Source organism: Rhinoraja longicauda, chromosome 20, assembly GCF_053455715.1.
Source record: "Rhinoraja longicauda isolate Sanriku21f chromosome 20, sRhiLon1.1, whole genome shotgun sequence".
Lineage (NCBI taxonomy): Eukaryota > Metazoa > Chordata > Chondrichthyes > Rajiformes > Arhynchobatidae > Rhinoraja > Rhinoraja longicauda.
Window position 1 is genome coordinate 18,548,758 of NC_135972.1, and position 27,686 is coordinate 18,576,443.

At 44.1% G+C, this 27,686-nt stretch overlaps 1 protein-coding gene and 1 long non-coding RNA gene across 4 annotated transcripts in view; one reads left to right on the forward strand and one right to left on the reverse strand.

The window, feature by feature from the left end:
• The window catches only part of LOC144603602 (A disintegrin and metalloproteinase with thrombospondin motifs 20), a 272,822-nt gene that overhangs the window by 64,279 nt on the left and 180,857 nt on the right, over positions 1 to 27,686 (reverse strand). The window lies entirely within an intron of this gene.
• LOC144603603 (uncharacterized) overlaps positions 1 to 27,686 on the forward strand; it is a 66,624-nt gene that overhangs the window by 34,451 nt on the left and 4,487 nt on the right. For 2 of the 3 annotated variants that reach the window (XR_013548644.1, XR_013548643.1), the window contains exons 2-3: positions 4,094 to 4,201; positions 13,975 to 14,125. This is a non-coding gene — a long non-coding RNA (uncharacterized LOC144603603). Of the gene's footprint in view, positions 1 to 3,939; positions 3,989 to 4,093; positions 4,202 to 13,974; positions 14,126 to 27,686 lie in introns of those variants that run through there. The other variant, XR_013548645.1, reaches the window with a different exon arrangement.

Below are 27,686 nucleotides of genomic sequence, written 5' to 3' on the forward strand. Positions count from 1 at the left end.
TGCTCATCTGCTTACCTTGGTAAGTGAGTTATGATGGTTAGCATTTTACATTGCCCTTTTTGAAGATTGCCGGCATTTTAAGCAACTGACAGAACCTCTCGGGATGTGAAGAGCTGAAGAACTAGTTTCTGCTGTGTATTGTCTGGACATCCTGGAGATGTCGCACAATAGACTTTCGACAAAACCCTGACATTTCCAATTCGACAGCCAACAAAGATTCCACTCTCTGAGACATCTATCGGATTAATCAACAGATTCAGGCCCAGTGAGATGTGGTTATCTGGTTCAACAGGAAATCAATGATGAGTACAAATGTCTCATGCATCACGATGCCTTCACTATGCAGGCTATCCATATCCATCCTAGAAAAAAAATCTGCTTTTGATTTGATATTCATTCCAGCTGTAGAAGTAAGCTTTGAGAGTAACAAATTATTGGTGACTTTCTAACACAGCTTGCGTTGCTAATGACTGCCAGAACTACATTGTCTGCCACGTTGAAACGGTACGGAAATAAGAACGATCCGGCTTACATATTGGAATAGGAAACAGAGGCACAGAGTCATAGACCCATTCAGCAAAGAAACAGCCCTTCTGCCTGTCATCTCCTTACTGACCATCACACATCCACCTGCACTAATCCCATTTACCAACAATCTTCTAATCCTTGGGTGAATCAATGTCTTGTCTAGATGGTCCTTAAATGTGAGAGTCTCTGTCTTGATCACCCCCTCTGGCAGTGTTTTCCATTCCCTGGGTGAAAACAAATTCTCATTTCCCTTCAAATCTTCCAATCTATGTCTTCTAGTTATAGACACCTTTGCTATAAATCAATGTTTCTTGCTATTTACTCATATGTACAACAAAGAAATATGCATATATACACTGCGATCAGCAAAATATAACAGATGTGAACTTTAAACTGAGGCAGGCCTCATGCAGTATAATTTGTAATCATTATGTGTAAAGAGTTTATATCCAAAATCATTCTTTGTAGGTAGCAATCCATGCACATTAATGTCCTGCACATTTCTTAAACTAGGCAAACTCAATCCTTGCTTTCATTAACCTTACTACCAATCTGAATTATTTTCATTACGCAGTGGATTAATTAAAATTTACCACACTGACAAGTGAAATGATTAGATAATTTTCACAAATCTCTCAGCCTGTTCTTCCTCAGTCCATTTTCCTTCTGTTGTAAGAAATTAAAAAAAATACCATTAAGAAATATATAATACAAAATTATGGGATGTCATATCATATACAGTTTTGCTAAAAGTTGAGTGCACAGGAGAAAATAGATCAGCGTATCTTCGAGGCACCCTCAGCGATCAAAAAATAACACAAAATGCTGGAGTAAATCAGCAGGCCAGGCAATATCCCTGGAGAGTATGGATAGGTAACGTTTCGGGTTGGGACCCATCTTCAGACATTCTGAAGAAGGGTCCCGACTTGAAACGTCATCTATCCATGTTCTCCAGAGATGCTGCCTGACCCATTGAGTTTCTCCAGCACTTTGTGCCCTTTTGTGTAAACCAGCATCTGCAGATCCTGCTTTTTACGTTTCCTCTGCTGTCAAAGTCATCGTGGGCACCAGCTGAGGACCATAAGACTGACGCATCCTCAATTGCCACAAAACCTGTTTCCCAGCTATTATCCAGATACAATATCTGTCTTTCAATAGACAATAGACAATAGACAATAGGTGCAGGAGTAGGCCATTCAGCCCTTCGAGCCAGCACCGCCATTCAATGCGATCATGGCTGATCACTCTCAATCAGTACCCCGTTCCTGCCTTCTCCCCATACCCCCTCACTCCGCTATCCTTAAGAGCTCTATCCAGCTCTCTCTTGAAAGCATCCAACGAACTGGCCTCCACTGCCTTCTGAGGCAGAGAATTCCACACCTTCACCACTCTCTGACTGAAAAAGTTCTTCCTCATCTCCGTTCTAAATGGCCTACCCCTTATTCTTAAACTGTGGCCCCTTGTTCTGGACTCCCCCAACATTGGGAACATGTTTCCTGCCTCTAATGTGTCCAATCCCCTAATTATCTTATATGGGAGGTAATTCTCTCCAAAGTATGACAGGTATGAGAGAGGCAGCCTGTAAATTGGGCGAATGAAGTGAATGAATGTTGGGCAGCTATGACTACTTACAGCTTGAATGCACTCGAGTACAATAAGAGTAATGCACTCGAGTATAATATGAGCTCGTAACAGCAGGTGCAAGAAGGTGAGGTATTCAGTCAAATGCAAGCATTTTTTTGATGAGAAGAAAATGGGTAAAAAAGCACACTGCTCCAACCGTCTGTCCACTTTCTCTTTCCTTGAGTGTTGGAAGCAGTAACCTTATTTGCCAAAGTTACTATTGTTTACTTGTGGACCTGAACATTCTTGCCATTCTGACCACACCTGGGCATTTTCCTGTGAGGGTTAGTCAGACCAAGTCAGACCAAGTCACAGACTGGAACTCCGACTGACTTTCACTCTCCTTAATCCAGGAACAGGGACAGCCACAAAATGTCCCGCCAGGAATTACAAATTACCAAATCAGTTACATATAATATCAATGAAAATTTCAAACTGTTAAAACTGATAGGTGCTTCAAAACAATGAATTACCATGTTCATTTGGTAAGAATTTTCAGAAGGGTCTCGACCCGAAACGTCACCTACTCCTTTTCTCCAGAGACACTGAGTTACTCTACCCTTTTGTGTCTGTCTTCAGACATTTTCATTCAGTTTGAGTGCTCTAAATGCCACTCTGTCATTTGATTAAAATGCTAAAATGCGATGAAGTGTTAAACTAGTCACTAAAGTTAGGGAGCAATACTGAATAAATATAAAGAAGCTGACTAGTAATGCAGTAAAATGAGTTAGTCATTCTAGGGTGTGCTTTTAACACCTAGTCAACTCACACACAGGCATGTTAATGGCTAATGTACTTTACTCATCACGACCTACAGTAACTGACAGTAATATGGTCACTGGCATTCGACTGCTCTGCAAATGTTGTCTAAGGGTTAATGCGTGCTAGACATAACCCAAAAATAACAGACGGTTTGAGCTTTTCTTATTTTAAAATTATGCTCTATTTAATTATGGTCATCCTACCCTGTGGGGATATGATGGACAGGCAATCATCTGCCCTGGAAATCTGTTTAACAACTTGGCTCACTCCTCTGTGGACAAGCTGCACAAGCCAGCATTCACCTTCTGAATTTCACATCCACTCCGTGGGAATCACTTGGTCTTTGCTCAGCAGTCCCCACTTGCCTCACCCAACCCCCACATCTCCCACACACATACTCACTCACATATACACACACACACACACACACACACGGTCTCACACACACACACACACACACACACAGCGTTTTGCACACACACATGCACACAGAGAAGTTTCTTATGTTGATAAACTGGATGCAGCATTCCCACATTATGGTGTGTCATTCTGGTACAAAAAAAATGCCCCAGTTTAAATATTGTCTATTTCAACAAATACGTAAATCACTGGAAAATCTTAAGTTTCTCGTTGTTGGCCTTAAGTTGCGTCAGGCGACACAGCTATAATGTTCCTGAACGTACCTAAGGTCTTGTTGCAAAGTGCTCCATGCTGCAGAGTTTACAGAGCCCTGCCAGAGTTGGAGAAATGCAGAGAGAGGTTGTAAAACTCTCTACCTGCTGACAATTCAAAATACAAGTTTATTAAAAAAAATCAGGCAATTTGCAAAGGAAAATAATCAAACGTGTAGTGGGCTACACAAAATGTGTGCACCGACCGACCAGCTGAGGCAACAAGAAAGGTAAGCAGCACACATTCAATCAACACTTTTAATCTTCTCATGAGAGCATGACCTTTCCTCCAGATCTGCTCTATTTAGTCTGTATCCAAGTCCAAACATTTGTGCATAAGCAGCCGAGCAGAACACCGCGGAGATGTTGATGAAGTGTGGAAGTGAAAACTCTTTCCACTACCGGCAAGTTACAGAAAAGCTGACTGCTGCTCTCCTGTGCAGAGCTGGTCACATTTCAGCACCATAACTAGATGATTTTAGAACTCATATCCACAGTTTTTTCCGTAGAACTGAGCCACGTCTGGTATCGTAAGGATGCTTCAGCAAACAACTTCCAAAGGCAAAGGAGTGACTGTGAAAATGTGTTCCCTGCGGTGAAGGTGACAAAATATCAAGGTAAGGCAAAAAGAGACGACCATCATCACTTTCATTAACTCTCGAGAATGCATGCATGAGTGAGGGTTGTTTATGTGGCTGACCAACGCTTCAGGATGATGACTATATGTAAAGCTGAGAGAAACATGAGACTGTCCTGAAAAGTTCCTCATCAGATTTTGCCCCTTTCTAAACATAAATCTAAAATGTAGCCACTGCCCATACTGGGAAAATGTACAGCCATGCCTGACTGAAGCTTCAAGCTTTGAGTTTGAGCAATTTTAAAATAGGGGATATAAATTGAAATCAAATATTGCATATCTGTAGAGAATTTTATCATTGAAAAAAGGCTTTATTCATTTCAGTCAGAACTGAGGATGGTATAGCACAAGAATTGGCCTGTCAGCCCACAATGTCTGTGCCAAACATGATGCCAAGACCATTCATTATTTATCTACCTGCACATAACCCATTCCCTGCACATCCACATTACTAATCAAATGTCTTAAATGCCACTAACGTATTTGTTTCAACCACCCACCCCCTGCAGTGAGTTTTACCACCCTGTATGTAAAAAAACATGTCCCGCACATCTCCTTTAAACTTTGCCCCTCTCACCGTAAAGCCATACTCTCTAACATTAGATTTTTCCATGGGGGGAAAAGATTCTGACTCTCTACCCTATCTATGCCTCTCATAATTTTATATACTTCCATCAGGTCTCCCCGCTCTCACCAGCGTTCCAGAGAAAACAATCCAAGTCTGTCCAACTTCTCCCTGTAGCTAATACCCCCTAATCCAGGCATCGTTCTGGTAAGCCTCCTCTGCACTCTATGCAAAGCCTCTACATCCTTCTTGTAACGGGGTGACCAGAACTGCACGCAATGCACCAAATGTGGCCGAACCAAAGACCGAAAAAGCAGCATCATTACGCCCTGTCAGAAAAAAAAGTTCTGCTTAAGGAAACGTGCACAACACAAAGGATGGCCAGCAGTGAGCTACGAAGAAAACTGGCATATAATAACAAAACAACCAGTATAGGGTTGCAAATACAGAAAGGAAGAGGGTAGTTAAGGTATGTGTGGGAACGTAAGAAAGTGAGAGCAGGGAATTAATAATGGGAAACAAGGAATCGGCAGATAAGTTAAATCAATAAGTTAAATCAGTTTTCACGGTGAAAATATCCCACAGGTATCATTTAGGCTGCTTGCAACAATCCCTGTGAACAGAGGCAAGGCATTGGAAAAACTACTGGGACTAATGACAGACGATTTTCCAGGTCCTTGTGTCTCCATTTCATAAATCTGTTAATTTTGTTTGGATACAATAAGCCTTCTATAATAAAAAAACAGGCTCAGAGTTTTTTGTCTTTCTCCCTTCTTGTACAATGGAGTTGCATTTGTGGTTTGCAATCCACGAGTATCTTGCTTGAGCTCGGTGAGTTTTGAAAAACCTCAAATAGTGCCACGGTGGTGCAGCGGTAGAGCTATTGCCTTACAGTGCCAGAGACCCAGGTTCGATCCTGATTACGGGTGCTGTCTGTATGGCGTTTGTATGTTCTCCACGTGACCTGCGTGGGGTTTCTCCGAGATTTTCGGTTTTCTCCTGCACTCCAAAGACGTACAGGCTTGTAGGTTAATTGGCTTGGTATAGGCTTTCTCCATCGTTGCTCCCACCCTATGGAACTCACTACCCCAAACCGTCAGAGACTCCTCCTCACTCACCACATTCGAAACATCACTGAAGTCTCACCTGTTCAGTACTGCCTTCAACCACTGAAGGTCACCTCACCTTCTGTCTCCTTTCTCTGTTCGTTTACTTATTTATCTATTTATTCACTTCCCTATGTTCTTTAAATCCCTGTAAAGCGTCTTTGAGTGTATGAAAAGCGCTATATAAATGTAATGCATTATTATTATTATTATTATTAAATGTAAAATTGTTCCTTGTGTGTGTCGGGTAGTGTTAATGTGCGGGGATCGCTGGTCGGTGCGGACTCAGTGGGCCGAAGGGCTTGTTTCCCTCAACTAAACTAAACTAAACTAAAGCAAACTAAACTAAACTGGTGGCTCCACTCTCTCTACAGTCACGTTATTTAAACCTGTCCAACGCAGGAATCGGGACATGGTGACTTGTCCGTTATAAATCCCATTCGTTTTTCAGTGACTTGACTTTGGTCACAGAGATTGGTACAAGCCGCCCAACAGATACCTGTGGGACATTGAAGGTAGGAGCCAGAATAAACTCTGTTTCTCAAGCTGGGAGAATGTGGAGTGCACTAGTGGAGTGCCCCAAAGATCAATTGTTCTGCGCTCTCAAATATTTATGGTTTATATTATTAACCTGGAGGAGAGGCAGAGTGGAAGGAATCAAAGACTGCTGATGATATGAAAAATGGTGGGAAGGCATGTTACCATGGCAACCTTTTTTTGTCTTTCTAATCTAATCTAATTTGTACATGTTGGGACTGTATATTCTATGCTCAGTTTATTTAAGCCTAAATAATAGCTCCTAAATGTAGTCATCTCATTTGATTCCACCACCACCTCGAGCTGTGCGGTCAGATATCAATCACCCTCTGGAAAAAAAATGACTCCTCAGATCTCTTTAAAGCTCTTTCCGCTTACTTTAAACTTATGCCCGCCTTTTTAAAACATCTCTACCGAGGGGAAATAATTCAGACTCTCGACAATATTTATGCCTCTCATAATTTTATACATCTCTGTCAGGTACGATTCCTACAATCCAGGGTAAACAAGCCCAGCTTATCCAATTTCTCCCAAAAACTAAGGTCCTCCAGTTCAGGCAACATCCTGGTGAATCTCTGCATTTTCAATTGTAATTGTGTGATAAATCCATCCTGTAGTGTGGTGACCAGAGTTGGAGGCGGCACAGTAGCACAGCTGGTCGAGCTGCTGCCTCAACCAGTGCCAGAGACATAGGTTCAATCCTGACCTGGGGTGCTATCTACAGTACGTGGAATGTTAACGTTCTCCCAATGACTGTGTGGATTTACTCCGGGTGCTCCGGTTTCCTCCCACATCCCAAAGACTTGTGGGTTGGTAGGTTAATCTTCTTCTATAAATTGTCCCTAATGTGCGAAAGTGGAAAAACATATAAATGGTGTGAAGGTGTGATCAATGATTGGCTTGGCACAATACTCCAGTGCACTGCAATCTAATCAGAAGGAAATATTTAAAATTTTAAATTTTAAATAGGTGCAGAAGGAGGCCATTTGGCCCTTCGAGCCAGCACCGCCATTCGTTGTGATCATGGCTGATCATCTACAATCAGTAACCTGTGCCTGTCTTCTCCCCATATCCCTTGATTCCACTCGCCCCTAGAGCTCTATCTAACTCTCTTTTAAATTCATCCAGTGACTTGGCTTCCACTGCCTTCTGTGGCGGAGAATTCCACAAATTCACAACTCTATGGGTGAAAAAGTTTCCTCTCACCTCAGTTTTAAATGTGGGAATGGGTGAGGTCATGCACTCTGATCAGAGGAAGTCAAACTATTGTCTAAATGGAGAAAAGGTGCGGATGAGCAAAGTGCAGAGAGATCAGAACTAGAGAAGCCGCAGTTGGAAAATTGTACATTATTTTGGTTCACTTCATGACTTGTATTGGTGTTGGTTTATTATTGTCATGTGTACTGAGATACGATGAAAAAAATTGTTTAGCATGCAATCCAAGCAAATCCTACCATAGATGAATACAATCATACTATACACAAGAACAACAGTTCTACAAGTTGTATATCAATGATTTGGACGAGGGAATTGAAGGCTTTGTGGCCGTTTGCAGATGATACGAAGATAGGCAGAGGGGCAGGTAGTGTAGAGAAAGCAGGGACTCTGCAGAAGGACTTGGACAGATTGGGAGAGTGGGCAAAGAAGTGGCAGATGGAATGCAGTGTAGCAAAATGTACAGTCATGCAGTTCGGGAGTGGGAATAATGGTGTGGACTACTTTCTAAATGGGGAGAGGATTCAGAAATTGGAGATGCAAAGGGATTTGGGAGTGTTGGTACAGGATTCACAAAAGGTTAATTTACAAGTTGAAATGGCACCAAGGAAGGCAAATTCAATGTTAGCATTTATTTTGAGAGGACTAGAATATAAAAATAGGGATGTCGTGCTGAGGCTTTATAATGCACTGGTCAGACTGCATTTGGAGTGTTATGAGAAGTTTTAGGCTCCATATCTGAGGAAGGATGTGTTGGCATTGAAAAGGGTCCAGAGGAGGTTTACAAGAATGAATCTGGGGATGACTGAGTTAACATATAATGAGCATTTGATGGAACTGGGCTACTACTCGCTGGGGTTTAGAATAGTGAAAGGCCTGGGTAGAGTGGACGTGGAGAGGATGTTTCCACTAGTGAGAGTGTCTAGGACCAGTGGTTATAGCCTCAGAATAAAAGCCTCAGAATAAAAGGAGATCCCTTTAGAAAGGGGATGAGAAGAATTTTTTTTAGTTAGAGAGTAATGAATATGTGGAATTCATTGCCACAGATGGCTGTGGAGGCCAAGTCATTTTAAGGTGGAGATTGACAGATATTTGATTGGTAAGGGTGTCCAGGGTTATGGGGAGATGGTAGGAGAATGGGGTTGAGAAGGAAAGATAGATCAGCCATGATTGAACGGCAGAGTAGACTCAATGGGCCAAGTGGCCTACTTCTAATCTTTTGACTGTCTACTACACTATCAATTTTGATGTCATCTTCAAATTTACTAACATTGGTAACTACATCATTAACCAAATCATCAAAGGTGATGCAAATTTCTCTGCAAAGGTCTCCACAATTTCCTCCCCAGCTTCACACAAGGTCAGGGGATGCATTTGGTCAGGCTCAGGGGGTTTATCCACCGTAATGTGTTTTAAAAGCGTCAATATCTCCTCCGGTCATTTGTAAATGATCTAAGATGTCATAACTTCTTTGCTCATTCCTTAGCCTCCATGACCCTCAGTAAAAATGGATGAGAAGAATTCATTTACTATTGCCCCCTCCTCTTGGATTACTGCACACAGATAGCTCTGCAGTAGGGAATTTATTCTTTCCCTGGGCCCCCTATGACTCTTAATATATCTGCAGAATCTTTTACCTTGTCTGCCAGCTCCATTTCGTTTCCTATTTTTGCCCTCCTGATTGCCTTCTTAAGTGTACTCCGACGCTTCTTAATTTGCTTGATCCCGACTGCCTAAACCAGACGTATGCTTCATTCTTTTACTGGACCAACATCCCTTGGCAACGGGGGTTCCCTAAATATGCCAGCCTTGCCCTTCAGCCTAACAGGAACATGCTGTCCCTGTACTCTTGCCATCTCACTCTGAAAGCCTCTCACTTTCCAGCTGTCCTGACAAGCTTGAAGCCGGAGTTACAGCGGAATTTCTCCATGCAATGAGCCCCACTGTTGTGAATATATAGAGCACATAGTAAGTTACTGAGGTTGCAGCCTTGTGGGACACTGGTGTTGAGAACCAATTGTGGAGGATGTTTTGTCACTTGTCCTTATTGACTGCGCACTATGGGTCATGAGTAGAGGATCCAGTGGCAATGGGGGATGCTGAATCCTAGGCCTAGTTTGGAATTTAGATTGAATTTTGGTATTCAAGATGGAGCTGTATCATTCAATAGGCATCTGATGTGGACATCCTTACTATCCAGATTTTTCTGGAAAGAGCAAAGTGCCAGGGAGATGACATCTGTCACGGACCAGTTGCATCAGAGGCAAATTTTGGAGGATCGGCTTCTGTCTGGGAGACTGGAATTAATGAGTGCCAAGACCAGTTGTGCAGCAATAGAGTTTTGCCTCACAGCACCAGAGAGCCAGGTTCAATCTTGATTACAGGTGCAGTCTGTACGGAGTTTGTACATTCTCCCTGTGGCTCCCTGTTTTCTCCGGGTGCTCCGGTTTCCTCCCACATTCCAAAGACATGCAGGTTTGTACGTTAATTGGCTCCTGTAAATTTTAGATTTTTTTAGATTTAGAGATACAGCGCGGAAACAGGCCCTTCGGCCCACCTAGTCCGTGCCGCCCAGCGATCCCCGCACATTAACACTATCCTACACACACTAGGGACAATTTTTACATTTACCCAGTCAATTAACCTACACACCTGTACGTCTTTGGAGTGTGGGAGGAAACCGAAGATCTCGGAGAAAACCCATGCAGGTCACGGGGAGAACGTACAAACTCCGTACAGACGGCGCCCGTAGTCAGGATTGAACCTGAGTCTCCGGCGCTGCATTCGCTGTAAGGCAGCAACTCTACCGCTGCGCCACCGTGCCGCCACAATTGTCCCTATTGTGTAGGATAGGGGGATCGCAGGTTGGTGCAGACTTGGTGGACCAAAGGGCTTGTTTCCTCACTGTATCTCTAAACTAAACTCTTGAAGCATTGCTTGATAGTGGTGGCTGGAGGACTGTGCAGAAGTCATTCGGGCACACTACCATGCCTTTCTTTGGCAATGCTCTTAACGCAAATAGGGAAACACAGATTGGCACAGTGGAAGGTTAAAGATGTCCGTGAATACTCCTCCTAGCTAGTCCATGCAGGTTTTGGGGACATTTAAGAAATGATATACTATCTTTGGAGACAGTGCAGAAGGGATTCACCAGGTTAAACACTGGGATGTGAAGGTTGCCCTTTAACAAGTGGTGAAAGAAAATGGATCTACACTCTTAGAGTTTGGGAGAAGGTGAGATTAATTTTCTGAAACATACAAGATTCACAGGGGATAGAAACAGAATAGAGCTCAAGATATTTCCACTGGTAGTGGAGTCTCAAATGAAGGGACTTGGTTACAAGATGAGGAAGCAGTCTTGACTTGCCGAAGATGGTGAATCTCTGGAATTCACCATCACAGAAACTTGATCATGGAGACTTATCTGGTTGTTTAAAGAGTTGATAATTTATTGAAGGATTGGGGATTGAGGGGTATGGGGAGCTGTCACAGAGAAGGAGCAGAGGCCTGGGACAGATCAGCCATGATCATTTTTATATTGGAATATTCAAAGTAATATTCCAATACTACAAATGAAATTAAGACCCATAGAAAATCCTACATGCTATAAGGAACATGTTTATATCATTGGTTCACATATTAAATGTCAAAATGCCTTGGAAGAAATCAGTTCTGATTGAAGTGCCAAGATGGCGATGTAGACAAATTCGGCAGCCATTTAGTCCAGCAAACATCTGACGAACAGTAGTGCTGAGTGATCAGTTTCTACTTCCATCACTTCCACTGGTAGCTCATTCTAGTCTCCGTGTTAAAATAAACTACCCTGCACATCTTCTGTAAACGTTTACCCACTCAACCTCATGCTAAGCCATCCAGTATTTGACATTTTCACCCGGGGAAAAAGACTCTGACTGTCTACCCAACCTATGCCTCTCATAATTTTATAAACTTCCATCAGGTTTCCCCTCAGCTTCTGATGCTCCAAAGAAAACAATCCAAATTGGTCCAACTTTCCCAGCAAGTCATGAAGTGCAATATTGCAAGGAAGTACTTCTGACACTCTTTAACCTACTGGTTTGGAGTTTGGGAAGGTCCGGAGATCCCAGAGAAAACCAACCCAGGTCACAGGGATAACATGCAACACCGAACAGACAAGCACTGGTGGTGGAATAAGAAAATAACTGCAGATGCTGGTACAAATCGATTTATTCACAAAATGCTGGAGTAACTCAGCAGGTCGGGAGAGAAGGAATGGGTGACGTTTCGGGTCGAGACCCTTTGGTGGTGGAAGTAGATAAGATAATGTGTGTGAAGAATAGAGGGAAATCTGCAGGCCGAGGAGATTTGTTTAATTTGGCAACATGTTTGGCACAGACCTTGTGGGCCAAAGGGTCTGTTTCCCAAATGCACTTTTATACGTTCTGTCTGATGTGGCATTCAGAGCTACTGGGATAGATTACCAGGCAGACAGTGGACAAGGTTTAAGGAGTATTCAAAGCTTGCTTCAAGAAGTGTAAAATCCTCACGGGAATTTCTGACCTATGACCGTTAAAGTGGAGATCCTGAGACTGTGCATCAGGTGCATACAGATGTCCACATGGCCAAAGGAGCACATTACTTCACAAAGTACACACCCGCCCAACCTGGCCGACACCTTCTGCCACATCTCTGGAAGGGACTGTGGTTCCTACATTTGCATTGTTAGCCACCTCAGCACCCTCTGAACAGGAGTGGTGAGGCATCCTCGATTCCAAACAACAGAGTAGGACGAATGAATCTATGCCAACAATGTTGGCAGTTCCTTGTTAAGGCTCCATGTGTGACCCACATCAGTAGTTCTAGGGTGGGTCCTGCTGGGTTTATTAGTGCTATATGGAGCAGAAGGGTAGACAACCAGTAAAAGATGGTTGCATGTCCCACCAGGAGATAACTTGGAGAGATATTTTCAAGATATGTCCCAGTATTACGATTAAACAAGATATCGGAAAGAATGTCTACTTAAAGAAATAATGTGCCCAGTTCGTAAAAAGTTATATTGACTTTAGGCAGTTCAATTTCACTATTTTATTAACTCTGCATATTTGTTTCTTGGAATCAATGTTTCTCTCTGAAGGATGAGCTCCATTTTTATTCTGGGATGTTCAAAAAGTATCAGAACAAATCAAAATCCTCTACCGAGCTGTTCTACAACCTATCTGTGACGATTGTTAAAAAGATTGCAATTGCTTATTGCATTCATCAATGGAGCAGCGTACAGAGGAGACATGACAACAGTTGGAAACAGTCCATTCTTCCATTTCCTTTGGAAATCATCGCAACAACTCAGACATGTAATAAATGTACACATATGAACAATTTGACAGCAGTATCGGGACTGCATTCAAGAACAGGAAAACCGCTGAATTTCATCCTGCCCCAGCTCCCCTGGCTCAGGAACGTTGAAACTAACTGCTATAGCTCCGCTATGTCACAGAATGTATAGCCTTATATGCCTCGGCAGTTCAAGTCCTTGTCTAATTATTTTAATAGAAGTGAGAATCTCTGCCTCTATTACCTCCTCGTGCAGCATGTAACAGATTGCAACAACCTTCTGAGAGAAAAACTTTTTCCTCAGATCCCCTCAGCACCCCCAACACCCCCCCCCCCCCCCCCCCCCCCCCCACCCCCCCCCCCCTTACTTTAAACCTATGTTCTGCTGTTTTGGATACCACTGCTTAGGGGGAACATTTCTCACTATCAACCTTATTTATGTCTCTCTCAATTCTGTACCGTGTTCCCTCCTCAGCCTCCTCTCCTCCAGGGAAATGCAAATCCATCCTGTCCAGTCACTCCTTGTAACTCAAGAGGGAGAGAGGGAAATAGGGGAGGGGGAGGGAGAGAGAGAGGGAGAGAGAGGGGGAGGGAAAGGGAGAGAGGGGGAGAGAGAGGTGGGGAGAGAGAGGGGAGGGAGAGAGAGAGAGGGGGAGAGAGGGAGGGAGAGAGAGGGAGGGAGAGAGGGAGGGGAGAGGGAGAGAGGGGAAGAGAGAGGGGGAGAGGGGGGAAGAGAGGGAAGGAGAGAGAGGGAAGGAGAGAGAGGGGGAGAGAGAGGGGGAGAGAGAGAGAGAGAGAGAGAGAGAGAGAGGGGGAGAGAGAGGGGGAGAGAGAGAGAGAGAGAGAGAGAGAGAGAGAGAGAGAGAGAGAGGGGGGAGGGGGGGGAGGGGGGGGGAGGGAGGGAGGGAGGGAGGGTGTTGTGCCACTGGTTTGTATTTTACTACAATAAGCTTTGCTGTATTTGGGTTCAGATATTAAATTGCCATTGACATGATCTTCCTTAACTGTTTGTTTCTGCAGGTTAGCATCTGATCTTTTTATCAGGAAGATTGTTTGGTAAATCTTCTCTGCTGAAGCCTCCAACATGGAGCTGTGTCCTTTGAGAAGTAATGATGGTCTGCGATTGAATAAACCTAAAGAGTACCATCAATGGGTGCAACACCAAGGCTAGGTTAGTGATCAATACCATTGCAAGTCCAATAACTCTCTCATATCTACCACATCCGAATCCTAACCAAACCCCGGCCTCTTGCAAGAGCTTCATTCCATTCTGCCAGTGTATGGTTGTATTAGTTGTGATGACAATTACTTGGGTTTGGAATGTCTTTACTTCTCTTTAAGCATGGTTTTCTCTCCAACATAGTTAACAGGACCCACAACCATGTCTGTTCCATTTCCTGCACATCTGCATTCTGCCTCGCAAAGAGACTCCACCATCAAAAACACTTCCTCTTCTCCCTCCCCTTTCAGCATTCCCAAGGGATGTTCCTCTCTGGCCTAGACACAAAATGCTGGATTAACTCAGCTCTGTCATTCCTCCCTGGTCTATGGTGAAGAACATAAGAAATCAAGGCACAAGTTGCCTGTCTGAACCCTTCAAGCCTGCTCTGCCATTCGTCAAGATCGTGGCTGACCTTCTACCTCACCGCCATATTCCTACACCAACCCCCCTCCACCATTGTGTGAAATCTAAAATATCCCGAGATCAGTGAATGTTTTTCATAGCCATGCGACATGGCTGCCATGTTCACGGCCATCTACACGAATCCAAATTGACTTCATTAGGTCTGTATCCCTCTATGTTCTACTGTACATCCTTCCATATTCAAGTGATTGTCTAAATGCTTCTTAAATGCAGCAATAGCATCTTGTTCCACCAGCCTCCACTGGCACAGCATTCCAACTATCAACCACTCCCAGTGTGAAAAAACTAACCCCTCAGATCCACTTTTAAACCCCTTCCCCTGAACTTAAAGTTAAGCCCTCTTGTTTTTGACTATCTATTTTACCTGTGCATCTTACAATTTTATATTCCACCATCAGCCTCCTGCACTCCAAAAAAAAAACATGCCAAACCTATTCAATGTCTCCTTATAGACCCTCCAATCCAGGCAAAATTCTGGTGAATCTCCTCTGCATACTCTCCGACAGAAACAAATCCTTCCTGCAGTGTGGTGACCAGAACTACACATACAACTCAGTGTTGTCTAACCTGTGTTTTCGCAAGTTGCAACATTACTTTTGCATTCTGTGCCTGACCTATGAAGACAAGAATGCCACATGCTCTTATCGATACCATTTCCACCAGCGCTGCCACTTTCAGGCAGCTGTGAACACGAACCCTCAGAGCTCTCTGTTCATCAACATTCTTTAGCATATGTCCATTTATTGTATATGACCTACCTCCATTTGAATTCCCCAAAATGCATCATCATGCAGTCAAGTAGGTGGGTATTGGAGATAGTGAAGATGGTTGTCAAAAATTGTCCCGCTACACCACTATACCATAAGATCACATGGGATCCAAAGAGATATAGCTGAATGGATAGAAAATCAGCTTCATGGAAGCAAGCAGAGGGTGATGGTGGAAGGTTGTTTTTCAGACTGGTGGTCTGTGACTAGTGGTGTGCCTAAGGGTTTGGTGGTAGGCCCATTGCTCTTCGTTATCTACTGTATATCAACCAAATGCATGAGAATGTAGAAGGCATGATTAGCAAGTTTGCAGATGACAAGAAAGTGGTGGTATTGTACAGAGTGAAGATGGTTGTTAAAAATCGCATCAGGATCTTGGTCAGTTTTAATCTGCAATTTGAGAAGGAAAAGGTGAAATCGGATGTGTCTTTTTTGGAGCTGAGTAAATGGGAGTACAGAGGCATGAGGGAGGAGTCGGCCATAGTTGACTGGAAAGACACCTAAGCAGGGATGACGGTGGAACAGCAATGGCAGGAATTTCTGGGAATAATTTGGAAGATGCAGGATCTTTTCATTCCAAGGAGAAAGAAAGATTCTAGGGAGAGAAAGGCCCTTGTTTCTCATGGTCTGAGAGTCATTTAGGTGCCTTTTGGCAAACTCCAAGCGGGCTGTCATGTGCCTTTTACCGAGGAGTGGCTTCCATCTGGCCACTCTACCACAAAGGCCTGATTGGTGGAGTGCTGCAGATATAGTTGTCCTTCTGGAAGGTTCTCCCATCTTCACAGAGGAACTCTGGAGCTCTGTCAGAGTGACCATCGGGTTCTTGGTCACCTCCCTGACCAAGGCCCTTCTCCCCCGATTGCTCAGTCTGGCCGTGCGGCCAGCTCTATGAAGAGTTCTGGTGGTTCCAAAGTTCTTCCATTTAAGAATGACGGAAGCCACTGTGCTCTTCAGGGCCTGCAGTGCTGCAAAAATTGTTTTATACCCTTCCCCAGATCTGTGTCTCAACACAATCCTGTCTCGGAGGTCGACGGACAATTCTTTTGTCTTCATGGCTTGGTTTTCATGACTTGACATGCACTGTCAACTGTGGGACCTTTTACAGACAAGTGTATGCCTTTCCAAATCATGTCCAGTCAATTTAATTTACCACTGGTGGACTCCAATCAAGTTGTAGAAACATCTCAATGAAAATCAATGGAAACAGGATGAACAAAGCTCAATTTGGAGTGTCATAGCAAAAGGTCTGAATACTTATGTAAATGTGATATTTCAGTTATTTGTTTTTAATTACTTTGCAAAAATTTCTAAACACCTGCTTTCGCTTTTTTATTATGGAATATGGTGTGTAGGTTGATGATTAAAAAAAAAGAATTTGATCCATTTTAAAATAAGGCTGTAACGTAGCAAAATGTGGAAAAAGTGAAGGGGTCTGAATACTTTCTGCATGCACTGTATAAAGGATGAGGTTACGGAGTACTTAGAAGTTCATGATAAAATAGGCCAAAGTCAGCATGGCTTTGTGAAGGGGAGGTCTTGCTTGACAAATTTGAAGAAGTAAATAGCAGGACAGACAAAGGAGAGTCAGTGGATGTTGTTTACCTAGATTTTCAGAAAGCCTTTGACAAGGTGCCACATGGGAGGCTTGATAACATTGTAAATTGTCCCTAGTGTGTAGGATAGTGCTAGTGTACGGGGTGATCGCTGGTCGGCGTAAACTCAGTGTGCTGAAGGGCCTGTTTCCGCATTGTACCTCTAACATAAACTCTCTGTCGTGGTTATAGTATCCCCGTCCTACATACCAATCCATGCACTGAGTTCCTCTGCCTATCCACCGCAGGATTCCTTCATTAAAATAAATATGGTTGAGCCTATCAGATCCTCCTTCACCCCCTGCCTTGCCCCTGTCTGCCCTACCTACTTGACTTGCTCTCTTTAATTATATTTGCCCCAACTCTCCCAAGTGCCATACTACTGTCTTGCGTCTCTAAATACTCCTGAGCAACTTTAGTAAACTTCCCCATCCGCGTATTGGTCCCTTTCAAGTTCAATTGCTTTTTGTACAGGTCACCTCTGCCAGAGAAGAGATCCCAATGATGAAATAAACTGAATTCTTCCCAGCTACCCTAGCACCCCAGCCATGCATTCATCTGGTCTATCCTCCTATTCCTACCCTTACAAGAACGTGACAAGGTGAGTAATCCAGAGATTACACCCTTTTTAATCTCCTGCTTAACTCCCTATATTCACTCTTCTGGACACACACCCCTTTTTTTTACCTATTGGTATCTATATGTACAATGTACCTCTGGCTGTTCATTCTCTCCATTGAGAATGTTCTGCAAAGTGCTCGAGACATCCTAGCCCTGGCATGCAGGAAGCAACATGCCATACACGCCACACAAACAAGAGTCTTGTTTGCAGCCACAGAATCTCCTGGATGTACCCTAACTATTAAGTCACTAACCCTACAGCTCTTTGTCTCCACCCTCCTCTGCTGTGCAGAGTCAAGTCAAGTCACGTTTATTGTCATGCAGTATGTTTTTATTGTCAAGGTGAGGTGCAGCTACAAAGAAAATCTTGCTTGTAGCAACATCACAGGCACATAGACTCAGACAACGCACAAGTAGATGAATGACACAGACATTGCATTGAGGTCCTGGCTGCTGCTGCTGCTCCCTCTGAAAGGCCAACCCCCAAAATAAAACACTTGTTACAGAGGGTAATGGCCGCAGGGGGGTCCTTCACTACCTGTCTACCCATCTCTACCTTTCCCGCTGCTCACCCTGCTCTCTGCATCTTAGGGACGACCACCTCACTAAACCTATTATCATATCATATCATATCATATCATATATATACAGCCGGAAACAGGCTTTTCGGCCCACCAAGTCCGTGCTGCCCAGCGATCCCCGTACATTAACACTATCCTACACCCACTAGGGACAATTTTTACATTTACCCAGCCAATTAACCTACATACCTGTACGTCTTTGGAGTGTGGGAGGAAACCCACGCAGGTCACGGGGAGAACGTACAAACTCCTTACAGTGCAGCACCCGTAGTCAGGATCGAACCTGAGTCTCCAGCGCTGCATTCGCTGTAAAGCAGCAACTCTACCGCTGCGCCACCGTGGCGCTCTGTGATGCTCCTGAATAAATCTAACTGCAGATCCAGCTGCCTGATGTGGTCAGTCAGGAGCTGAAGTGAGAAGCACTTCTCACAGGTGTAGTCACCAGAGGCACTTGAAGGTTTCCTTGATCTCCAGTATTTTTTGAAGATTTGCCTTTGGAGTCTTTGCCTGTTGAAATATGTCAGATCCCATATGCTTTTGTGACAGCTCCTCAGCTTAGTTCATCGCTTCCAAGGATTGATGCACGTACTTACCCAAGTCTCCCTGTGCGAGCAATGTGTGGCTTGCCCAAGGCAGTTGACAGAGCATAGCTAGGGTCGTCAACCTGCCGAAAACACTGCCACTTAGACTGTAAACCTTTCCTCATCATTGCCATATAACTGCATCATTTCACACTTCCCTGTGTCAAAAATTAAATCCCTGAGGATCTACCCTTTTCATCAACCTGTCTCTGTCCTTGTGCTAATGAAAATCAATAAAACACAGATGCTGAAAATCTGAAGTGGCAAGAATAAATGCTGGAATCACTCGGGCAGCATTCATGGAGAGAGAAATAGAGTTGTAGGTCAATTTCCCTTCATTGCTGAAGAAGAGTCTCGACCCAAAACTTCACCCATTCCTTCTGTCCCGAGATGCTGCCTGACCCGTTGAGTTACTCCAGCATTTTGTGTCCACCTTCGATTTAAACCAGCACCTGCAGTTTTTTTTCCTTCAACAAGGGGTCTTGAGAACACATCAACAACACTAGCCAGCACTCTCCATTATTTTCCAAGCAAGTTAAAGTCTACTAAAGGGCCTGTCCCACTTAGGCAAATTTAAGGCGACTGCTGGCGACTAGGCTGTCGCCGACAGTTCGCCGGGGTGTCGCGGGCATCATCATCGTGAGGAGTCTTCAAAGAATCGTAGTGGATCTCGCTCGGCGTGTCGCTGAGAAATCATCCGGTATGAAATTTCTCGGCGACAGCTGGCTTGTCGCCAGGTTCCGTTGCTTATTGCGGGCGCTGTCGCATGCTGACCCCTGGTTTGCTAGGTTGTCACAGATGCATTTAGAAGCACGTAATATTAAATTAAGTACAGTCATTTGAAGACACCTTGGAACACGTGGCAATAATAAACCAATAAACTTCCACTTATTAATCCTTATTTTTCCAAGCAACCATTTGGAGACTAATGCAATTGTGTAATTTAACAGAGGTGTAATGTTCACAATATTCCCCTCCTATGAAATTATGCCCACACCACAGGAGGAATAGAAGACTGGAATAACACATTTCCAATAAGTGGCGTCCCATTGGAATTAAGTAACTATTGTACAAGCAGTGCTGGCGACCTCAAGGAGGTCTTGCTCTTAAACTAATGTTATCCTCTCTTGCCTCTTCCTTATTGCACTATCGGTGACATCTACTTCTGGGCAGAACTCTGGCACAAAGCCCTTATTTTATACACCAGTCTTCCCTTTTACTACAATAACATCAGCTCACCTGGACTCCAACATGAGAAATTCAACGGGGCAAACTTTTCCACTGGCTTTTGTTTAGGATCGGTGTTTTCTTTTAAATGTTAATATCTGGTTCAAAATAATATTGTCAATAATCTTACATGGAACATCGAACAGGACTGCACGGGAATCTGTCCTTCAGCCATAATGTTTGCCAAGTTAGACTGATCTCATCTGCCTGTACATGATCCATATCGCTCCATATCGCTCTATTCCTTCCACATCCATGTGCCTGTCTAAAAGCCTCTTACATGCCACAATTGTATATGCCTCCACCACCATCCCTGGCAATGCGTTCCAGGCCCCCACTCTGTATATAAAAATTACCCCGCACCTCTCAATTAAACTTTCCCCCTCTCGTCTAATAGATAAGCCCTCTAGTGTTGAATATTTCCACTATTGGAAAAAGGTTCTAACTGTCTACCCAGCCTCTCATAATTGTATACAATTCTATCACATTTTCCTTCAACCTCCAACGTTCCATGTGACCATGTCATAGTGTATCTTAATCTTCTGGATCACCGTACCATGAGGGACCTTAATCAAAAGCTTTACTAAAATCCATGTATACAACATCCACCGCCCTACCTTGATCAATCTCCTCCGCCACCTCTCAAAAGGCTCAATCAAGTAAATAAGACACGACCTGCTGTGCACAAAGCTATGCTGGCTATCGCTATCTAGACCATTCTCCTCCAAATGGGAGTAAATCCTATCTCAAAGAATTCTCTCCAATAGTTTCCCTGCCACTGATGTGAGCCTATAGTTTCTCCACTTCGCTTCTTAGACAAAGGAACAATATTGGCCACTATTCAGTCCTCCAGGAACTTGCGTGTGGCTAAGAGAGGAAACAAAGATCGTAGTCAAGGTCATCTTATGTTTGTGCCAAAGGATTGACCTCTGGAGTATTTCTTCCATTGCTGTATCTGGGCAGCCTAGGAGACAATACCTGTGCAGCTGAAACTGCTTAAATCTTCCAGTATCCCCAGACGTAAATACAATCTCATCCAAAGATATGCCCATTTCCTTTGCTTGGTCTACAAATTCAACTGGGCATTAGAAATACTAAATCTATCAGAATTATTATAGTTTAAAACAAAACAGCAGAAGAATTAAAATGAGATATAGCATTTGTTTTAAAGATGGGCAATAGTAAAACTCTGCAATAGTAAAACCCTGACAAGCTCCAATCTCAGTCATGAAGTGTCGTCCTTTATAAAGGTTTACAGAACCTCTGGGTTAGCTTTATGACTTTAGTCTGTTGCCAAGACAGTCCTGCTCAGTTATGTCACACATCATCACCTGCCTCTTGCAAAAGACTGCTTTCAGACACAACGACACAGCACAGTACCCCTACTCATCACGTTTCTTGATTTAATTCTTTATTGCTCCTTGAGCCCCACAAAACAATCATTTCTGAACTAAGGGACAAGTTTTATTACTATTTTAATTTTCTTCTGAAAGTTCCCATGCACGTACAATAATTTCTGTCCAGTTAACAGCATTTTAATCTCAACTTTTACCACTGCATTTCACCACCTATTTTACATATTCACAAAGGTCACAAATTGGGTTACGGTCGGGGAAATTTTGTTAGCAGCTTTTACAGGACACACGCTCCTAAAAGGCTAAAGATATCAACTTGCAGAGGCATTCATATTGCTTGACTTTCAAACCCTACTTGACAAGGTGATGGAGCAGCAACAGAGATACTGCTTTACAGCGCCAGAGGCCAGGGTTCGATCCTGACTACGGGTGTATGGAGTTTGTACATTCTCCCAGTGACCGCATGGGTTATCTACCAGTGCTCCAGCTTCCCCCCACACTCCGAAGACATGTAGATTTTTTTAGAGATACAGCGCGGAAACAGGCCCTTCGGCCCACCGAGTCCGTGCCGCCCAGCGATCCCCGCACATTAACACTATCCTACACACACTAGGGACAATTTTTAAAAAACATTTACCCAGTCAATACCTGTACGTCTTTGGAGTGTGGGAGGAAACCGAAGATCTCGGAGAAAACCCACGCAGGTCACTGGGAGAACGTACAAACTCTGTACAGACGGCGCCCGTAGTCAGGATCGAACCTGAGTCTCCGGCGCTGCATTCGCTGTAAGGCAGCATCTCTACCGCTGCGCCACCGTGCTGCTGTGCCGCTAGGTTTGTAGGTGAATTGGCTTCGGTAAAAATTGCAAATTGTCCTAGTGTGTAGGATAGCACTAGTGTATAGGTCAGCACAGAATCTGTGGGCTGAAGGGCCTGTTTCTGCACTATATCTCTAAAGTCTACAGTCTAAAAGACAAAGAAAATAGATGTACACAGTACACCAAGGGACAGTCAGAGTTTAGACGAGGAATAGTACTCTATCGCTTCCGGTGTGGTGCTTTTGCCGAGGGTCTTCATTGAGCATTTCAGCTGCACTGAATTTCTTTCTGGTTGAATTTCAGATTTTCCCCAGTGAGGGTCTTTTTTTCTATTATTGCTGCCATGACCCTGGCAGTAATTTGATGAGGCTAAGGTACTGACAGTAAGTTCTGTTTTGCTTCACACCCCCCAATATTTGTACCATTGAAAAATGAAGCTGAGGCATAAAACATGGAGCTGACGCGCTAACACCTAAAGTTAATTTCATCCCCAAATATTTGCAACTAAAAATAAATAAATACCAAAATTATGTATTAATATTGTAGGACACAGTTATTCCAAAACAACCCTCACCTGTATCCATCTATCATTTCCAGGCTGCCCCCACTCCCACCTCCCCTTTCCAGCTTTCTTCACCCTACTCCAGTTAACTACAGTTAGTCTGAAGAAGGGTCCTGATCCAAAATGTCATCTATCCATTTCCTCCACAGATGCTGCTTGACGCACTGAATTCCTCCAGAACTTTTTTTGCTCAAAATTCCGGCATCTTCAGTTTCTTGTGTCTCCATTTTACTGCTCCACTGCAAAATTTCCTCAAAGTCCTTTCTGTCATGGGCCTCCTCCAGTGCCATAGTGAGGCCCACCGGAAATTGGAGGAACAGCACCTCATATTTCGCTTGGGCAGCTTGCAGCCCAGCAGTATGAACATTGACTTCTCCAGCTTTAGATAGTTCCTCTGTCCCTCTCTTCCCCTCCCCCTTCCCAGATCTCCCTCTATCTTCCTGTCTCCACCTATATCCTTCCTTTGTCCCGCCCACCTGACATCAGTCTGAAGAAGGGTCTCGACCCGAAACGTCACCCATTCCTTCTCTCCTGAGATGCTGCCTGACCTGCTGAGTTACTCCAGCATTTTGTGAAATAAATACCATCGATTTGTACCAGCATCTGCAGTTATTTTCTTGCCCTACTTTGAAGAAGATCTGTCTGCATCGAGAGTTCTATGAGACTCTCTCCTTCTGCTCCCTCTATGTGATTCCTGTTGGTCTCTGCTCTTCGACCATTTTTTTGCGTGGACTCAAACTACGGCCACGTGTCTTTCTTCACCTCTAGCCTTTGTCACGTACTCCACCCATCTGCCAATCACATCTCCCTCAACTGTATCCACCTAACACTTCCAGACTTTGCCCCCTTCCTACCTGTTTTTTCCAGCTTTATCCCCCCCAAGTCGAATCAGTCTAAAGAAGGGTGCAACCCATAAAGCTATCTGTCCATTCTCTTCATTAGTGCCTGACCACTGAGTTTCTCCAGCACTTTGTTTTGCTTTGCTAGCAATTTGATAAAACATTTAGAAGGAAATGTTGAGTTCACCATCTCCACTATAAAAGGAAAAATCTGAAAATGCAATGGGATAATATTCAAACAGGCGTGGAGACAGAAAGTAGGAAACAACAGGGCAATTAGCTTAACAGCCTGATGTTAAAAGTTGTAACAATAGATATTATGGAAGGATCTTATGAAAAATACAAACTAATCAGGCAAACTGAACAAAGTTCATCATGTTCAACCAATTTATTGGAGTTTCTTGAAGGCAAAATGTGCTGTGGATACTGGAGAACTGATGGGATTACTATATTTAGATTTTCACTAGTCCATCGTGCAGAGTGATATCCCGACAATTGAAGGCATCTACAGGAAACTCTGCCTCAAGAAGTCAGTTAATGTTGTCAAAGACCCAAATCACCCTGGCCACACTATTCATGCTTCTACCACCAGGAAGTAGGTACAGGAGCCTGAGAACCATTACCCTCAGATTCAAGTGCAGCTTCTGCTCATTAACCATTTGGTTCTTCAACCACCCTGGACACCCTCACCAGAACCCTACCTCAGCACCAACCCACTGGGGACGTGCATTATTACGGTAGCTCTACTTAATTTGATATTAGCTCTATCATAGTCTTGTTTACTTACAATAACAATTTACTGTCCATTTTTGTTGTTGTTGTTGTTGTTGTTGTTGAGTCCAATGTACCCATAAAGCTGCAACAAGTAAGAATTTCATAGTTCTGGTTCATATCCAGTGCATGTGACAGATAAGCAGTCTTGAATCTTGAAAGAAAGTTTATTGCAAAACCTTCTGGGTAAAAGACTTTTGGCATTCATCTGATCTATTCCCCTCATGCTTTTTTAAACCTCTATAAGATCACCCCTCAGTCTCCTGTGCTCCAGGTTATAAATGCCTATCCTGCCCAACCTCCTGATATAGCTCAGTCCCTCATGTCCTAACAACATCCTTGTAGATCTTCTCTGCACTCTTTCCAGTTTGAAAACTTACCCTGCACATCTTCTTTAAACTTTGACCCTTTCACCTTAAAGCTCTGCCTTCTCGTCTTTGAAAATTCCACCTTGGGGAAAAAGGTTCTGATTATCTACCCTATCTATGCCTTTATAAACTTCCGTCAGGTCTCCCTCCCGCCAGCCACGGATGCACCAGAGAAAACATCCAAGTTCGCCCAGTACATTCAGAAGGGGAGTGAATTGGTAAAGAGAAAATCAGAACGAGTCAAAATGGTTTTCCATGGCATGTGAAGACTGAATGTAGTTCCTTCATGAAGTACACCGTCAAAATCTGGTCCCACCTTGTTATTGGTCGTCATTGAAATCTGAAATCATCATCATTGGTCCAAAAACGCTCACCAAATCCACCCAAAACTTCATCCTCAACATTGATGGTCTCCCAGTATCCACCTCACCTCACATCCGGAATCTTGGAATCATCTTTGATCAAACCCTCTCCTTCGACAAACACATCAAACACATCACAAAGACAGCCTTCTTCCACCTCAGAAACATTGCCCGTCTCCGTCCATCCCTCTCCTCCACAGCTGCAGAAACCCTCATCCACGCCTTCATCACCTCCCGTCTGGACTACTGCAACAGCCTCCTCTATGGCGCACCCTCAAAAATCATCAGTAAACTTCAATACATTCAAAACTCCGCTGCCCGTCTACTCACCCACACCCCGATCCGTGACCATATCACCCCCGTCCTTTATAAACTCCACTGGCTCCCCATCCCCCAGAGAATCCAGTACAAAATCCTCCTCACAACCTACAAAGCCCTCCATAACCTGGCCCCATCCTACCTGACCGACCTCCTCCACAGGCACACTCCCACCTGCACCCTCCGCTCTGCTGCTGCCAATCTCCTATCCCCCCACATCCGGACCAAACTCAGATCCTGGGGGGACAGGGCTTTCTCCATCGCTGCTCCCACCCTATGGAACTCACTACCCCAAAACGTTAGAGACTCCTCCACACTCACCACATTCAAAACATCGCTGAAGTCTCACCTGTTCAGTACTGCCTTCAACCACTGATGGTCACCTCACCTTCTGTCTCCTTTCTCTGTTCATTTATTTATTTACTTATTTATCTATTTATTCATTTCCCTATGTTCTCTAAATCTCTGTAAAGCGTCTTTGAGTATATGAAAAGCGCTATATAAATGTAATGCATTATTATTATTATTATTGGCAAATGGGGATGTACTCTTTCCAAGCGCTTTCTCTTGACTTATCCTTCTGTCCGACAGACTGCTACATTAGACAGTTTCCATCTGCCTCAAGTACCATGACAAAATAATTACTTCTGTTTCCAGCATTTAAGAAGCGTACTGCAAACTAATCCAGTGTCCGTGGGACAACCGAATCTGAGATACCAGAGCCTGGTGCACATGTGGGAGAAGAATGAGAAAAATGAACGTTATTTCCTGAGGCACTTTCAGGATCGAAAATTTAAATCGTTCTGCATGCACTTTTTTGGTCCCACTCGCCATCACACGCAGCTGGAGTCACTTCAGGATGAACTATAAATTCATGTGGCAATGCATAAAATCAGAAATTATATCTCTGTTGACCCACGTTAATTAACCACTGGACAATTGAGGGTTAGAGGAAGCCTTACAAGTGTTAGATTTCCAGAGCTTGAACTGGAGAATTATGTCTATTTTCAACTTAAAATCGTATCGTTTCAAGACGGATTTACTGAGAGTATCATCAACTCCCTCTCTAAGGACTGACAATCAGACTTTTTAGAGACAAAATGCTGGAGGAACTCAGCGGGTCAGGCAGCATCTCCGGAGAAAAGGAACCAGTGACGTTTTGGATCAGAACCCTTCTTCAGACTGAAAGTAGAGGGGTGGGAATTGGAGGTAGGAAAAGGCCAGAACAAATTAGGCTGGTAACAAATGACTGAGGAAGGGTGGAACCCATGAAGGGATAAAGGGGTGCAAACAGTGGAATTGGTAGGATGACGAAGGTGTGAGTGTGGGGGGGAGGGGGGCGGGAAGAAGGGGGGGGTTGTGGGGTGGGGGGGTGTGGGGGGGGGAGGTAGGGGGGTGGAGGGGTGGGGGAGGGAGAGAATGCAAGGGTTACTTGAAATTAGAGAAATGAAAGTTCAAGCGAAATATCAGTTGCTTTTCCTCCAATTTGCGTGTGGCCTCCAGTGAAGGGGGGAATGTGAAGGGAAGTTAAAATGTTTGGCAACCGGGAGATCGCATTAGGCCAAGGCAGACTGAGCGCAATTGTTCAGCGAAATGATCGCTTGGTCTCAACGATATATCGGAGCTCACACCGAAAACAACGGATACAGTAGATGATGATGATGGAGGAGGTACGTGAACCTCTGTTTCACTGAAAGGACTGTTGGGGTCCCGGGATGGAGTCAAGGGAGGAGGTATAAGGACAGGTGTTGCATCTACTGCGGTTGCAGGGGAAAGTGCCTGGGGAGGGGATGGTTTGATGGGAAAGGATGAGTGAAACAGGAAGTTGCGGGTGGAATGGTCTCTGCAGAAGGCGGAAAGGGGTGGAGATGGGAAGATGTGACTGGTGGTGGGATCCGGTTGGAGGTGGTGAAAATGTCGGAGGATGGTGTGTTGTATAGGACAGCTGATAGGGTGAAAGGTGAGGACTAGGGGGATACTGTCCCTGTTGCAACTGGGGGGAGGGGGATCAAAAGCGGAACTACGGGATACAGAGGAGTCATGTGTGAGGGCCTCATCCACGATAGATGAGGAGAACCCCCGTTCCCTAAAGAATGAGGACATCTCGGATGTCCTGGTATGGAACACCTCATCTAGGGAGCAGGTGCAGCGGGGACATTGGGAGAAGGGGATAGAGCCTTTGCAGGAAGCAAGGTTGAAGAAGTATAGTCGAGATAGCTGTGGGAGACAGTATGGTTGTAATAGACGTCAGTCAATACTCCATCTCATTTGCTGGAGACGGTGAGATCAAGAATGGGGAGGGAGTTGTCGGAGATGGTCCAGGTGA